Source organism: Myotis brandtii, unplaced genomic scaffold (assembly GCF_000412655.1).
Source record: "Myotis brandtii unplaced genomic scaffold, ASM41265v1 scaffold616, whole genome shotgun sequence".
NCBI classification, from domain to species: Eukaryota; Metazoa; Chordata; class Mammalia; order Chiroptera; family Vespertilionidae; genus Myotis; species Myotis brandtii.
In genome coordinates, this window is record NW_005370346.1 from 351,463 (window position 1) to 366,885 (window position 15,423).

The following is a 15,423-nucleotide window of genomic DNA, read 5'->3' on the forward strand; positions in this document are numbered from 1 at the left end:
ATCTCTATGTCATTTATTTCTGCTCTGATCTTTATTATCTCCTTCCTTCTGCTCACTGTGGGCTTTTCATGTTGCTCTCTTTCTAATTCTTTAAGTTGCAGAGTTAGATGATTTACTACCATTTTTTCTTGTTTTTTTGAGGTAGGCCTGTAGAGCTACAAACTTCCCTCTCAGGACTGCTTTCATTGTGTCCCATAGATTTTGGGTTGTTGTGTTTTCATTGTCATTCGTATCCAGGATGTTTTTAATTTCTTCTTTGATCTCTTTGGTAACTCAATAATTGTTTAATAGCATGCTATTCAGCCTCCAAGTGTTTGAATATTTTTTATTGTTTTTATTAAAGTTTATTTGTAATATTATGCCATTGTGGTCTGAGAAGATGCTTGATATGATTTCAATCTTCTTGAATTTGGAGAGACTTTGCCTATGACCCAATATGTGGTCTATCTTTGAAAATGTCTCATGTGCACTTGAGAAGAACGTATATTCTGTGGCTTTGGGGTGAAATGTTCTAAAGATGTCAATTAAGTTCATCTGATCTAGTGAGTCATTTAGGATTGCTGTTTCTTTGCTGATTTTTTGTCTAGAGGATTTATCCAGTGATGTCAGTGGTGTATTAAAGTCCCCTACTATGATTGTATTGTTGTCGATCTCTCCCTTGATATCTTCCAGGAGTTTTTTTTTATGTATTTGGATGCTCCTGCATTGGGTGCATATATGTTTATCAGGGTTATATCCTCTTGTTGTATTGATTTCTTTAGTATTATGAAGTGGCCTTCCTTATCTCTTGTTGAGGTCTATTTTGTCCGATATAAGTATTGCAACCCCAGCTTTTTTTTCACATTCATTTGCCTGAAAGATATTTTTCCATCCCTTCACTTTTAGTCCATGTGAGTCCCTTGTTCTGAAGTGGGTCTCTTGTAGACAGCATATATATGGGTCATGTTTTTTTATCCATTCAGCCACATGATGACTTTTGATTAGAGCATTTAGTCCATTTAGGTTTAAAGTTATTATTGATAGGTACTTGTTTGTAGCCATTTTTATTTTTTGTGCCTGAGTTGCTTCTTCACTTTTTATTTCTTCTTTTTACACCAGTTCCTTTAGCATTTCTTGCATTGCTGGCTTGGTAGTGATAAACTCCCTTAGTCTTTTTTTATCTGTGAAGCTCCTTATTTCCCCTTCAATTTTGAATAATAGCCTTGCTGGATAGAGTATTCTTGGATTCAGTCCCTTGCTTTGCATCACTTTGTAAATTTCCTTCCATTCCTTTCTGGCCTGATGTGTTTCTGTTAAGAAATCATTTGATAATCTAATGGGAGATCCCTTGTATGTAACTTTTTCTCTCTCTCTTGCAGCCGTTAAGATTCTCTCTTTGTCCTGAACATTTGCCACAGTATTTATGATGTGTCTTGGTGTGGGTCTTTTCGGGTTCATCTTGTTTGGGACTCTTTGTGCTTGTGTGACTTTTTCCTCCTCCACTTATGGGAAGTTTTCTGACATTATTTCTTCAAATAGGTTTTCTAACCCTTGTTCCTCTTCCTGTCGTTCTGGCACCCCTATTATTTGTATGTTGCTTCGTTTCATGTTGTCCCATAGCTCCCTTAGGCTCTCCTCATGCCTTTTATTTTTTTCTCCAGTTGCAGTTCAGTTTGGGTGTGCTTTGCTTCACTGTCTTCTAATTCGCTAATTCATTCCTCTGCTTCTCCTGGTCTACTGTTGAAACTTTCCATGGGTTTTTTTTATTGCAGCTATATCAGTCTTTATTTCTTCTTGATTCTTACATAAGTTGTTTTTTTTCATCCATCCGGTTTATGAACTGTATGACATTTAGTCTGAATTCTTTTTCTGACATATTGTATGCCTCTGTATCACTTAGCTGCTTTTCTGGTGAGTCCTCCTTTTCTTTCTTTTGGGGGTTTCTTTGCCTACCCATTTTTGTTCTCACCAAAGGATCTAGGTGTTGAGTTGTACAGGGGCTACTCCTTGGGTGACAGTGGCTCCTTGGGCAGCCGCTGCTCCTTGGGCGGTTGCAGCAGTGGCTGCTGCTCAGTTATCAGCGGCTCCTCTGGTGGGCATTGTTCGCAGCAGTGGTGGCTCCTCTGGCTGTGGGTTGGGAGGCTGCTCATGCAGCTGCTGTTCCTCGGATGGGTGTGGGCTGCTCACAAGGCTGCTGCTCCTCGGACAGGTGTGGGCTTTGCACAGCTGCTGCTCCTCGGACAGGGGCAAACTGCTCACATAGCTGCTGCTCTTCGGACAGGGGTGGGTTGCTCATGGAGCTGCTGCTTCTTGGATGGGGGTGGGCTGCTTGCGCAGCTGCTGCTTCTCGGACGGGAGCGGGCTGTTCACAGGGACTGCTGCTCCTCAGATGGGGGCGTGCTGCTCATGGGGCTGCTGCTCCTCGGACAGGGGCAGGTTGCTCGCAGGGCTCCTGCTTCTCTTACAGGGTCGGGCTGCTCATGGAGCTGCTGCTCCTCAGATGGGAGTGGGCTGCTTGCATGGCTGCTGCTCCTCAGATGGGGGTGAGCTGTGTGTGCAGCTGCTGCTCCTTGGACGTGGGCAGGCTGCGTGGGTCTGCCGCTCCTCGTTCGTGGGCTGGCTGCTCATGTGGCTGCTGGTCCTTGGACCAGTGCAGGCTGCTTGGCCAGCTGCTGCTCCTTGAATGGGGGCGGGCTCCTCTTGGAGCTGCTGCTCCTTGGACAGAGGCAGGCTGCTCGCACTGCTGCGGCTCCTTGGATAGGGGCAGGCTGCTGCTCTTCGGACAGGGTTGAGCTGTGCACAAGGCTGCTGCTCCTCAAATGTGGGTGGGGTTCTCGTGCGGCTGCTGCTCCTCAGAAAGGTGTGGGCTGCTTGCACATCTCCTGCTTCTCGGATGGGGGTGGGCTGTGCAGAGAGCTGCTGCTCCTTGGACGGGGGGTGGGGGTTTGCCGCTCACACAGCTGCTGCTCCTTGGACAGGGGCAGGCCACGTGAGGCTGCTGCTCCTTGGCCTGGTGTGGGCTGCTCGTGGGGCTGCTGCTCCTCGGACAGGAACGGACTGCTCACGTGTCTGCTGCTCATGTTGTCTCAGTGCCCTGGGATAAAGTGTTGGGCCGGTCAGAGGGGAGTGCTCTTCGGAACTCACAGGAGCCTGCGCCCAGGGTTACTGGAGTCTCAGTGACCGTGGTACCGCAGCCAAGGCAGCACATCCCTGGTGGAGGTGGCTGTAGAGTCCCGGGTGTTATCTGAGGACAACCTGGGTGGAGGTGAGGCTGGGCTCCCAGTCACAGCAGCTCTCCCCTTCAAAAAGGCAAGGCTTCTGAGGAAGAGCCAGCCGCTCTGGGACTGTTTGCAACAGTAGCAGAGGCTGCCTAGTTTGGTGAGCCCAGTTAGCCTTCCCCTGACAGTCCTGCACGATCTAACTGTGCCTCCATCACACACACACACACACACACACACACACACACACACACGCCCAACACGACCACACACTCCTCTTTTGCTCCCTTACTCACTCATGCTTTCTCCCTCACTGCTGCCTTTTTCCTGCCTCTGTAGTTGGGTTTGGAGTGCTATTGACCCGTTCATGGATGGAGTCTCCTCTCTGGGTATCTGGCTATGTGGCTCACTCTCTAGCATATTGGCCAAACAGGATAAAATTCACCTTGACAAGACACGACACAAGGGAACAAAACACGAATGTACTCATGACACCAATAACCCCAATATAAGTGATCACCAGAGAAAAGAGAATTGGGGGAGAGAAAAGAGAGCAGAAATGATATCAAAGAGAGAAAAAATGGTATGAGAGAAAAGAAAAGGAAGAAAAAGGAAAATTATATATATATACATATATACATATGTATATAATTATAAATTTTATATATATATATAAAATTATATATATATGGAGAAAACACCAGAGAACAAACAGGTAAACCAAAGCATACAAACACCAAATTCCCATTTAAGAGGGTGGGGCAGAATCTTATATACTGTAAGGTTAAGAATTGGATGAATATGGGGAGGACCTCAGTTCAGTATAGAGGAAGTAGAAAGAGGATGAATGGATAAGAAGAAAGAGAAAGAGAAGAAAATAATAATAATAAATTTACCAAAAAATTGATTTCAAAAATGGTATAAAAATAGCAAATAAAAATAAAATAAAATAGAGTGATGAAAGAATAATGTGAAAAGAAATAGAAAATAAAGCAACAAACAAAAACAGGAAAACAAAGAAACAAGAAGAAAAAAAAGAGGTAACAAAATAATAATAAAAAAATAAAAATGAAAAAGTGAAGTGTTGCTCCTTTGGCTGGCTTAAGATCCCAGTTTTCTGTACTGTAATGTTTCTCAGGTTCCCGTTGCTGGGACTGAAGGTCTCTCTTTAGGCCAGTCCCTTTGGACTTTCAGGGACTCAGCAAAATAATAATAAAATAAAATAAAATAAAAATGAAAAAGTGAAGTATCGTTCCTTTGGCTAGTTTAAGATCTCACTCTTCTGTACTGTCTGTGGCTTCTCAGTTTTCTCTTGCTGGGACTGAAGGCCTCTCTTTACGCCAGTCCCTGTGGACTCTCAGGGACTATTCAGATTTTTTTTTATCCTTTGTACCACTCAGGGCATAGTCTGTGTGTGGCTGTATTGGTTGCCTGGAGACTGCAGAGAGAGCTATTTCTTCAGGAGAAAATGGCTACCTAGGTCCTGTGTGTCAGGTAGGAATCAGCGCCAGACTTGTGGCCACCTCTCCCGTGCCCTTTCCTCACCCCAGCCTCTCCCCTGACTTCACAAGTCCTCACCTCCTCCTGCACTTCAGCCACGTGTAAGTGTCCATATCTGAAAGGTCCTATGAACTAGGTTCAATGAAGAAAAGCAAAGAACAAAAAGAGGAGAAAGAGCTGTGCCTCTGTGAGCCCCTCTCCCCCGGCACCGCATGGTCTGGGCAGCTGTCCTGAATGCCCCCTTTAGGCTCAGTCTGTTTTGACTGTGGACCCAGATCTAGAATCCCCTGCCACCAGCAGTCCTGCGGACCTCCTTTCCACAGTCAGACGCTGTGCCTGACCCACGGGACGCAGCCTCAGTGCGTTTTCCCTCTAACCTTCTGGGCTCTGAGGCCCCGCAGTTCTCCCAGCCCAGATCCCTGATTTCACCATTCTCCCAGTGTCCTCTGCCTTTCCTGGCTGTGAATTGTCTCACCAGCTGTGTCTACTTTGCCAATTTGGGGTGGATGTTATTCGATTTAGTTGCTCATTCTATCTGCTCTGAGACAAGGCTCGGGGCACGTCCATCTATTCTGCCACCATTTTGTCTCCCCACGATGTGTCTTGGTGTCAGTCTTTTGGGGTTCATCTTGTTTGGGACTCTGTATGCTTCTTGGACATGTGTGACTTTTTTGTTCCCAAAGTCAGCGAAGTTTTCTGTCATTATTTCGTCAGATTTTCTATTCCTTGCTCAGCTTCCTCTTCCTCTGGCAACCCTATTATGTGGATGTTGTTTTGTTTCGTGTTGTCCCAAAGCTCCCTTAGACTGTCTTCCTGATTTTTATTTTTTTTTCCCAGTTGCTGATCTGCTTGGGTGTTTTTTTCTACCTTATCTCCTAACTCTGTGATTTGGTCCTCAGCTTCTATTAGTCTACTTTTGAAACCTTCCATTGTGTTATTTATTTCAGCTATATCATTCTTCATTTCCTCTTGATTCTTACACATGTTGTTAACTTTCTCATCCAGCCATTTGAGCATTCTTATAGTCCAGTGGTTCTCAACCTTCCTAGTGCCGCGACCCTTTAATACAGTTCCTCATGTTATGGTGACCCCCAACCATAAAATTATTTTCATTGCTACTTCATAACTGTAATTTTGCTACTGTTATGAATCGTAATGTAAATATCTGATATGCAGGATGTATTTTCATTGTTACAAATTGAACATAATTAAAGCATAGTGATTAATCACAAAAACAATATGTAATTATATATGTGTTTTCTGATGGTCTTAGGCGACCCCTGTGAAAGTCATTCAACCCCCAAAGGGGTCACGACTCACAGGTTGAGAACCGCTGTTATAGCCATTACTCTGAATTCTTTCTCTGACAATTTCCTTGCCTCCATTTCATTTATTTCCTTTTTCTGCTGATCCGCCTTTTCTTTCTTATGGGGGTTGTCTCTTTGTCTCCCCATTTTTGCCATTCCTTTGTAATTTGTTTCTATGTGTTAGATTAAACTGCTATGCCACCCAGATTTTTTGAATTGGTCTTATTTTGGGGTTGTTTTGTGGGACCCAGTGGTGCAGTCTTTCAATTCTTCTGGGCTGAGTGTTCTAAGAAGACTTCCTACTTGAGATATTTGGGTTCTCCTGATGTAGTTGCGTCTTGAATGTTGTCACATTCATGTATCGAGTCTCCTTTTAAGGTGTCTGATTATATGGCTCACTCTCTACCACGTCATGCCAGCTGTGTGGAGGTGCTGACTGAATAGCACAAAATACAACATGACAAGACACAACACAGAGGGAACAGACAAGAATGTACACAAGACACCTTTATAAACCCAATAAAAGTGACCCAGATAAAAGCAAAGTAGGAAAGAGAAAAGAGAACAAAAATGATATAGAGGACAGAAAAAAATTTAGAATATGAGAGAAAGCACAAACTAAACAAACAAACAAACCGAAAAGTGCAAACAAAAACACCCAGAGAAAGGGGGGGCAGAATCTGTAGAGGCAGAGGTTAAATACAGAAATTGAGGTTAAGGAATAGGATGAGTAGGGGAAGGACCATGTTTTAGTACAGAGGAGGCTGAAAGAGAATGAGTTGACAAGAAGAAAAATATAATTATTTATTTATTTATTTGGAAAAGGAGAATAGAGGAGAGTGCAGATAGGTCTGAATTTAGGAAGTGAGACCAATTAAAAAATTAGGGAAGAAATGAGCATGAGAGGGGCGTGGAAAGAAAATGAGTAGCAAAGAAAAAGAATAGAGAAGTAGAAATGCAGTAGGAGCAGGGAAGAGGAAATTAGATATATTAATAAGCCAACAGAGACTACAATAATAATAACACATCAATAAAGCAGATAAAGAAGATTATTTTTTTAAAAGGGGTATAAAGAAAGAAAAGAGAAAAACTAAAATGGGAAGGAGAAGAAAAGCAGGATGAAAAAAGTAGAAGCAAGAAAGAAAAAGGTGAACAAAATAAAATAACAAAACATATACATTAAAATTTTTTTATAAATTAAAACTAAAAAAATGAAGTGTTGTTCGCTTCAGCTGAGTTTTGATGCCCCATGGGAGCTGGTTTTGGACCCCACTCCTCACTTCTGTCTCCCAATTCTGGGCTTCCTGTTAAGTAGTTAGATTTGACCATTGTCATGCACTGTCTTTGGCGTTTAGCACTGTGTTGAAGCTCCGAGCCATCCACTGCTCCTCTGCTTGTGTTTGTCTCCACAGGCCTTGGCTGCAAGCACGTGGGGCCAATCTGCCCATTTTGCCTGTCTGCCAGATGTCAGTCTTAATCACTCAAGCATCTGTTTCTGACAGGGCTTTAAGTAGGGTTGGTGCTGTTTCACTTTCCAGGAATCAGATGGATGTTTTTTCCCTGATCCAGAGCTACTCCTCGGTGAGTGGTCCAAAATGTTACTTTGGCCTTGGTTGTTCAGAGATCCTTGTATGGAGACCAATGGGGTTGGCTGGCACCTGGATTGTTTATCAGTCTGGTTCCCAGAATAGCGGGGCAGACCAGCCCCTTATCTATTCCAGTCACTGAGGGCTCTCTGGGCCTATTCAGACCCATAAACTTAGCCTCTGCCTTTGTTTCCTTTGTATAACTCAAAATGCAGGCATGGTGTAGCAGGCTGTATTACCTGTCTTGAGGCTACTGAGAGGGGCTAGCTCTTCAGGGGAGAAATGGCTGCTTAGATTTGGAAGGTTTTAGAATGTACCATTGCCAGAGTCCTCGGCACATCTCCCTGCCCTGCTTTCCTCCCTTGCCTCTCTTTAGGCACCTCAATTCTATGCCTCTGAACTGAAGCCTCGGGTGAATGTTTGCAATCGAAAAATCCTTTGTTCTGGGTTTAGTGAATAAAAGCAAAGACAAACCAAAACCAGAACAACCATGAAACTGTGGGTTTCTCTCCCCTCAGCACCATGCTGCTGGGGCTGCCTCAGCCTTTTGTGGCTGTGGTCTCATGTCCAGATTCCCTGGCCAGCAGCAGCCATGTGACTTTTCCTTTCCACAGTTGGATGTTATGCCTGTTGCCAAGGGATGCAGCTTTGGTGCAACACAGCTTCCTCCTCACCATCTCGGCCCGGTGGCTGGCTGGCCCACTCCAGCCCAGATCCCTGTTCCCACCATTCTCCAGGTGTCCTCTGTCCTTCCTTGTTGTAAATTGTCGCCTCAGCTGTGTCTAATTTGTTAATTCCAGGTGGATGTTCTCCAATTTAATTGCTTTTCCAGTCTGGCCCCAGGACAAGGTGCATGACACATCTGCCTAGTTGGCTGCCATTTTTTATCTCCTCCTCTAAATGTCTTTTGATCTCTCCTTTTATTTCTTCTTTATCCAGTTATTTTTTAGTAGTATGCTGTTTAATCTCCATATAATTTGTTGGGGTATTTTTCTGTCTTTTTTGCAGTTGATTTCTAATTTCACAGCTTGTGGTCAGAGAATATGCTTTGTATGATTTCAGTCTTTCTAAATTTGTTGAGGCTAGTTTTGTGACCCAACATATGGTCTATCCTTCAGAATGTTCCATGTGCAGTGTAGAAGAATGTATAATCTGATGTTCTTGGATGAAAGGCTCTAAATGTCAATTATGTCCATTTTGTCTAATGTGTCACTTAAGGCCGATTTTTTAAAATTAATGTTTTTGTTTGGAAGATCTATTTAGAGCTGTCAATGCTGTATTTAGGTCCCCAACTATGACTGTGTTTTTGTCTGTTTCTTTCTTTAGTTCTGTTGGTAGTTGCTTTATATATTTTGGTGCTCCTTATTGGGTGTATATATATTAAGAAGTGTTATGTCTTATTGATGTAGTTAATGTTTTTTCTATCATTATAAAATGTTCAAATTAGTCTCTTGTTACCTTTGTTATCTTTAAATCTATTTTGTCAGATATAATTATGGCTATACCTGCTTTTCTGTATATGCTATTTACTTGTAGAATCATTTCCCATCTTTCCCACTCTATCTTTATCTTTGCAGTTTAGATGTTTCTCCTGAAGGCAGCATATAGATAAATTTTTGTTTGTTTGTTTTTTATCCAGTTTGCTACTGTGTACCTTTTTACTGGTGAATTCAATGCATTTACATTTAGGGTAATTATTAATGTATGCATATTTTCTATAGCCATTTTATCTTTTATTTTCTGGTAGCTCTGTGCTTTCATTGTTTTTGATTTTTTGTTTTTGTTTTTTCCTGTGTTTCGCTCTTTTGTTTTTGTTTGGTGGTGTTTCATACTTTTTTCCTTTTGTTTTCTTTTTTTTAAGTTTTGTGTTTCATTTCTGTTTTTTGTGTGTGTGGTTACCATTAGGTTTATGCAAAAGAAAGTTTTATATATACTAGTGATGGCGAACCTTTTGAGCTCGGTGTGCCAGCATTTTGAAAAACCCTAACTTAACTCTGGTGCCGTGTCACATATAGAAATTTTTTGATATTTGCAACCATAGTAAAACAAAGATTTATATTTTTGATATTTATTTTATATACTTAAATGCCATTTAACAAAGAAAAATCAACCAAAAAAATGAGTTCGTGTGTCACCTCTGACACACGTATCATAGGTTCGCCATCACTGATATATACAGTAGTCCTTTTTCTTTTTAATGCATCTAATTTCCATCCTCTGCATATTCAGACCTTTACCCCCTCCTTTTTTGTTTTTATTGCCAGAAATTATCCCTATTTATTTTTTGAGTTGATTGGTGATCTTACTCATGATTTTGTGTCCTTTTGTTCTTTGTTTAGGGCAGTGGTCGGCAAACTGCGGCTCAGCAAACCACGGCTCGCAAGCCACATGTGGCTCTTTGGCCCCTTGAGTGTGGCTCTTCCACAAAATACTGGCTCTTCCACAAAATACCGACTTCTGCGCATGGGCCACGAAGTTTCAATCGCACTGTACGTGCGTGCCCGCACGTGGTATTTTGTGGAAGAGCCACACTCAAGGGGCCAAAGAGCTGCATGTGGCTCGGGAGCCGCGGTTTGCTGACCATGGGTTTAGGGTAAAATGCCCCCTTAAGTATTTCTTGGAATGGAGAGCTTCTGTTGATAAATTCCTTCAGCTTCTGTATGCCTGGAAAAGTTTATTTCTCTCATATCTAAAGATTAACTTTGCCCTAGCTGGTTTGGCTCAGTGGATAGAGCACTGGCCTGTGGACTGAAGGGTCCCGAGTTCTATTCCAGTCAAGGGCACATGCCTGGGTTGCAGGCTCAATCTCCAGTAGGGGGCGTGCAGGAGGCAGCCAATCAATAATTCTCTCTCATCATTGATGTTTCTATCTCTCTCTCCCTCTCCCTTCCTCTCTGAAATCAATACAAATATTTTTTTAAAAAAGATTAACTTTGCTGGATACATTATTCTTGGTGGGTAATTTCTCCTTTTTAGTAATTTGAATATTTGGTTTCACTCTCTTCTAATTTGTAGAGTTTCTGCTAAGAAGTATGATGATACTCTAATGGGCTCTCTTTTGTAGAATACTTTCTTCTTTTTCTTGATTGTCTTAAGAATTCTTTATTTGTCATTAAGTTTTGACAATTTTAATACAATGTGACTTGGAGAAGGCCTTTTTTTTTATTCGGGTAATTAGGTGTACTGTTTGCTTCTTGGATTTGAGGATATAACTCTTTACATATATTTTGGAATTTGTCATCAGTTATTTGTTTAAATAGGCTCTTCATTCCTTTCTCCCTTTCTTCTTCTTCTGGTATGCTTATTCTTATACTAGAGGCCCGATGCACAAAATTCGTGCAAGAGTAGGCTTTTTTTCCCTCCAGCTACCGGCACTGGCTTCCCTCTGGCACTCGGGACCTGGACTTCCCTCCAGCCCCCGGCACCTGGGACCTGGGCTTCCCTCGCAGCCCCAGCTTCATCCAGAAGGTTGTCCGGAAGAACATCTGGTCTAATTAGCATATTATACTTTTAACATTATAAATTGCTCTTGCTGATAGATTCAGATAGTCCTCATAGATTCTTTCATTCTATTCTTATGCTCAAGTCTCTCTTTCCTTTCCTTTGCATTATTTGTAGATTCTATCATTGATATCACTAATTTTTCTCTCTTCCTGGTCAGCTCTATTTTCTGTGCTAGATAGTTCATTCTTGATCTCTCTCTCTCTCTCAATGTTTGTTGTTGTTAATCCTCACCTAAGGATATTTTCCCATTGATTTTTAGAGAGTGTGGAAGGAGGAGTAGAGACAGAGAGAAAAACATCGATGTGAGGGACACACTGACTGGTTGCCTCCCTCACGTGCCCTGACCAGGGCAGGGCCAGGGATTGAGCCTACAACTGAGGTATGTGCCCTTGACCAGAATCAAACCTGTGACTCTTCAACCCATGGGCCGATGCTCTAACCACTGAACCAAAGCAGCCAGGGCTCTTGATCTTATTTTATTTATTGAGTTCTTTATCTCCAGATTTTCTGTTTGGCTCTTTTTTAATCTTTTTGGTAAACAGTTCCAATCTTTTTGGTAAAGTACTTCTTTTGTTCATTGATTTGTTTACTGAACTCATTAAAATGCCTATCCTTGTTTTATTGCATCTCATTGAGTTTTTTCAGAATGCAATATTGAATTCTCTGTCATTTAATTCACCCACTTCCATGTCTTTAAGATTGTTCTCTGGAGATTTTAAATTTTTCTATCCGAGCTGCCTTGCTACTTTGGTTAATTGTGGTATTTGATGGATTCCTTCTCTGGCTAGGCATCTATGCATTAGTGGCATTGTAGATTAAGAAGTAATTCTATTGTTTTCCAGTAGGTGGTGCTGAATCACTTTTTTTTTTTTTTTTTTTTTAGCTCTCTTGCCCTTCTCCTGATTTTCAGATCTTTGCAGTGCAGTTGAAAATGGCCTGTGTTTCCTGGGAAAGTGGGTGCCATTCTTGTGATCTGGTCAATCCCAGTCCCAGAGACCAACCCCTAGGGCAGTGATGGCGAACCTTTGACACGCGTGTCAGAGGTGACACACGAACTCATTTTTTTGGTTGATTTTTCTTTGTTAAATGGCATTTAAATATATAAAATAAATATCAAAAATATTTCTTTGTTTTACTATGGTTGCAAATATCAAAAAATTTCTATATGTGACATGGCACCAGAGTTAGGTTAGGGTTTTTCAAAATGCTGACATGCTGAGCTCAAAAGGTTCGCCATCACTGCCCTAGGGCAATGCAATGAGCCATGCAGCTCTACATCTGTGAAATCCCATTGCTGTCCCCTACAGCCAAACACTGCCATCAGTATAGCTGCAATACATGGGGTTAGGGTGGGCTGGGGGAATAAGACCACCTCCTTTGTTGTTTTGCCCTCTTATGGACCTTCACAGTGTCCTCCCCTGCACTCCAACTCTGTATTAGTCAGAGTGTGTCCTTTTCTCAAGGAAAAAGCAATATTCTAGTACGAGTTCTCAGGTTTTCAGATAATGTGCTCTGTAAAGGTGAGTGGAGCTGAGCTCTGGGAAGTTATGGGGTGGCCAGGGTCGGCAGCTTTGTCTCTCTGTCTGGAATGTTGACTGCCAGACAACTGAAGCTGCACATCTGTAGTGGCCACAGCCTGTACTGCTACTCCTGCAGGAATGCCCACTGAATCTCTTTGCTCCTCTCAGCAGAAGGGAGCATCTGCCACAACCTGATTCCTCCCCTCTCTGGCTTGAGCCTTGCAATGAGCTCCCAGTTGCAGGGATGTATATGTGGCTCCTTTGAGCTTTTCTTTCTTCTCAACTCCCTAGTATGCTCTTAATTGCCCACCTTTAGACGTGTCAATCCACGGATCTCTGTCATGTTTGTGCATCGAGCATGGAATCCTTTGTTGATTTATAGCTTTCCAAATTGTTGAAACTTAAAGGGGAGAGACCATGGAGATCTCTTACACCGCCATTCCCAAAAAGCTTTAAGTTTTTCACCATTATTATATTAGCTGAGGTTTTTGTCATATAAAGCCTTTATTATATTGAGGTAGGTTCCTTATATACCCATTTTATGGATTGTTTTAATTATAAATGGATTTTGTATCTTGTCAAATGTTTTTACTTACTCTATTAATATGGTCATATGATTTTATCCTTTGTTAATGTGGTATATTGCATTGATCAACTTGAGTATGCTCAGTCACCCTTGTGCTTGGAATGAACCCCACTTGACTGTGATGTATTATTTTTTAAAAAAATATATTGTATTAGATTTGCTAGTGTTTTCTTTAGGATTTTTGTATCTGTATTCATCAGAGATATTAATCTGTAGTTTGCTTTTTTGTGTGTTATCTTTGCCAGGTTTTGGGATCAGGGTTATGTTTACCTCAAAATGTGTTAGGAAGTATGCATCTTCCTCAGTTTCTTTTGTAAGAGTTTGAGAAGGATAGGTATTACAACTTTTTTGAAAATTTGGTAAAATTCACGAGTGAAGCCATGCGGTATTGGACTTTCACTTTTTGGAAGTTTTTTGGTGGTTGTTTCAATTTCCTCAATGTTGATAGGTCTATTTAGATTTCCCAGTTTTTTTGTGTTTCAATCTGGGAAAGTCATATATTTCTAGAAACTTATCCATTTGTTCTAGATTATTGAATTTGGTGTTATGTCGTCTTTTATAGTATTATTCTTTGTATATCTGTGATGTCTGTGGTAACTTCTCTTTTCCTTCTGATTTTGTTTGAGTTTTTTTTCCTCTCTTTTTTTAGCAAGGTTTTGTCAATTTTATTAATCTTTTCAAAGAACCAGCTCTTTATTGCATTAATTTTTTGTGTAATAGTTTTATTCTTTATTTCATTTAATTCTGCTCTAATTTTTGTTTCTGTTTTTCTTCTGACTTTGGGCTGCTTTTATTCTTCTTTTTCTCGTTCTTTACAATGTAATGTTAGGTTGTTTAATTGAAATTTCTCTTCTTGAGATAGGCTTGTAATGATGTAAGCTTCATTTGTACTAGTAAGCTGCTTTTGCACATCCCAGAACTTTTTATATGTCCTATTCTCTTCTCATGTGTCTATATATTTTGATCTCATCTTTTACTTCTTCTTTCACCCAGTCGCTTTTCAATAGCATGCTATTTAATCTCCATGTATTTGTGGCAGCATTTTTCCTTTCTTTGCAGTTGATTTCTAATTTCAAAGCATTGTAGTTAGAGAATATACTTTGTATGATTTCAGTCTTCTTAAATTTTTTGAAACTAGTTTTCTGTTCCAACATATGGTCTGTTTTTGAGTGTTCCATGTGTACTAAAGAAGAATGTATAATTTGGTGTTCTGGGATGAAAGGCTCTGTAGTTGTCAATTATGTCCATTTGGTCTAAGGTGTCATTTAAGGGTGATATTTTTAATTGATTTTTTGTTTGGATGATATACCCATAACTGTCAATGGGGTATTTAGGCCCCCATGTATGATTGTGTTTTTGTCAGTTTTTCCCTTTAGTTCTGTAAGTAGTTGCTTTGTATATTTTGGTGCTTTCTGATTGGTTGCATATATATTCAGAACTGTCTTTTTTATTTAGTGTTCACTTTATCATACAATGTCCTTCTTTTCATTTTGTTACCTTTTTAGTCTTGAAATCTATTTTGTCTGATATAAATATGGCTGTACCTGCTTTTCTGTGGATGCCATTTCTTTGGAGAAGCTTTTTTCACCCTTTCACTTTATGTCTATATTTTTCTTTGTAGCTTATATGTGTCTCCTGAAGTCATTATGTGGTTGGGTTTTGTTTTTTGATCCAGTATGTTACTCTGTTCATTTTTATTGGTGAATTCAGAATTTTTACATTTAGGGTGATTATTATTGTACTAGAGATCCAGTGCACAAAAATTTGTGCACTCGGGGGTAGGGGATCCCTCAGCGCAGCCTGTGCCCTCTCGCAGTCTGGGACCCCTTGGGGGTGATCACTTGCTGGCTTAGGCCTGCTCCCCGGGGGATTGGGCCTAAGATGGCAATCAGACATCTCTCTGGCAGCCCAGCAGCCCTCGGGGGATGTCCATTTGCCAGCAGGGAGCAGACCTAAGCTGCAGTCAGGCATCTTTAGCGCTGCTGAAGAGGCAGGAGAGGCTTCCACCACCACTGCTGTACTGGCAGCCATCAGCCTGGCTTGTGGCTGAGCAGAGCTCCCCCCTGTGAGAGTGCACTGACCACCAGAGGGCAGCTCCTGCATTGAGCGCCTGCCCCCTGGTGGTCAGTGTGTGTCATAGTGACCAGTCATTCCCAGTCTTTCTGCTGTTAGGGTCAGTTTGCATATTACCCTTTTACTATATAAGATAGAGGCCTGGTGCAC

The 15,423-nt window shown here is 41.4% G+C and overlaps 1 protein-coding gene and 1 long non-coding RNA gene across 4 annotated transcripts in view; one reads left to right on the forward strand and one right to left on the reverse strand.

The window, feature by feature from the left end:
• LOC106723643 overlaps positions 1-1,497 on the reverse strand; it is a 13,177-nt gene extending 11,680 nt beyond the window's left edge. Inside the window, exon 1 of the long non-coding RNA XR_001359350.1 lies at positions 1,483-1,497. This is a non-coding gene — a long non-coding RNA (uncharacterized LOC106723643). The remainder of the gene's footprint in view (positions 1-1,482) is intronic.
• Positions 1-15,423, forward strand: part of ZNF569 (zinc finger protein 569) — a 99,314-nt gene that overhangs the window by 62,320 nt on the left and 21,571 nt on the right. The gene's annotated exons all lie outside the window — the stretch shown is intronic.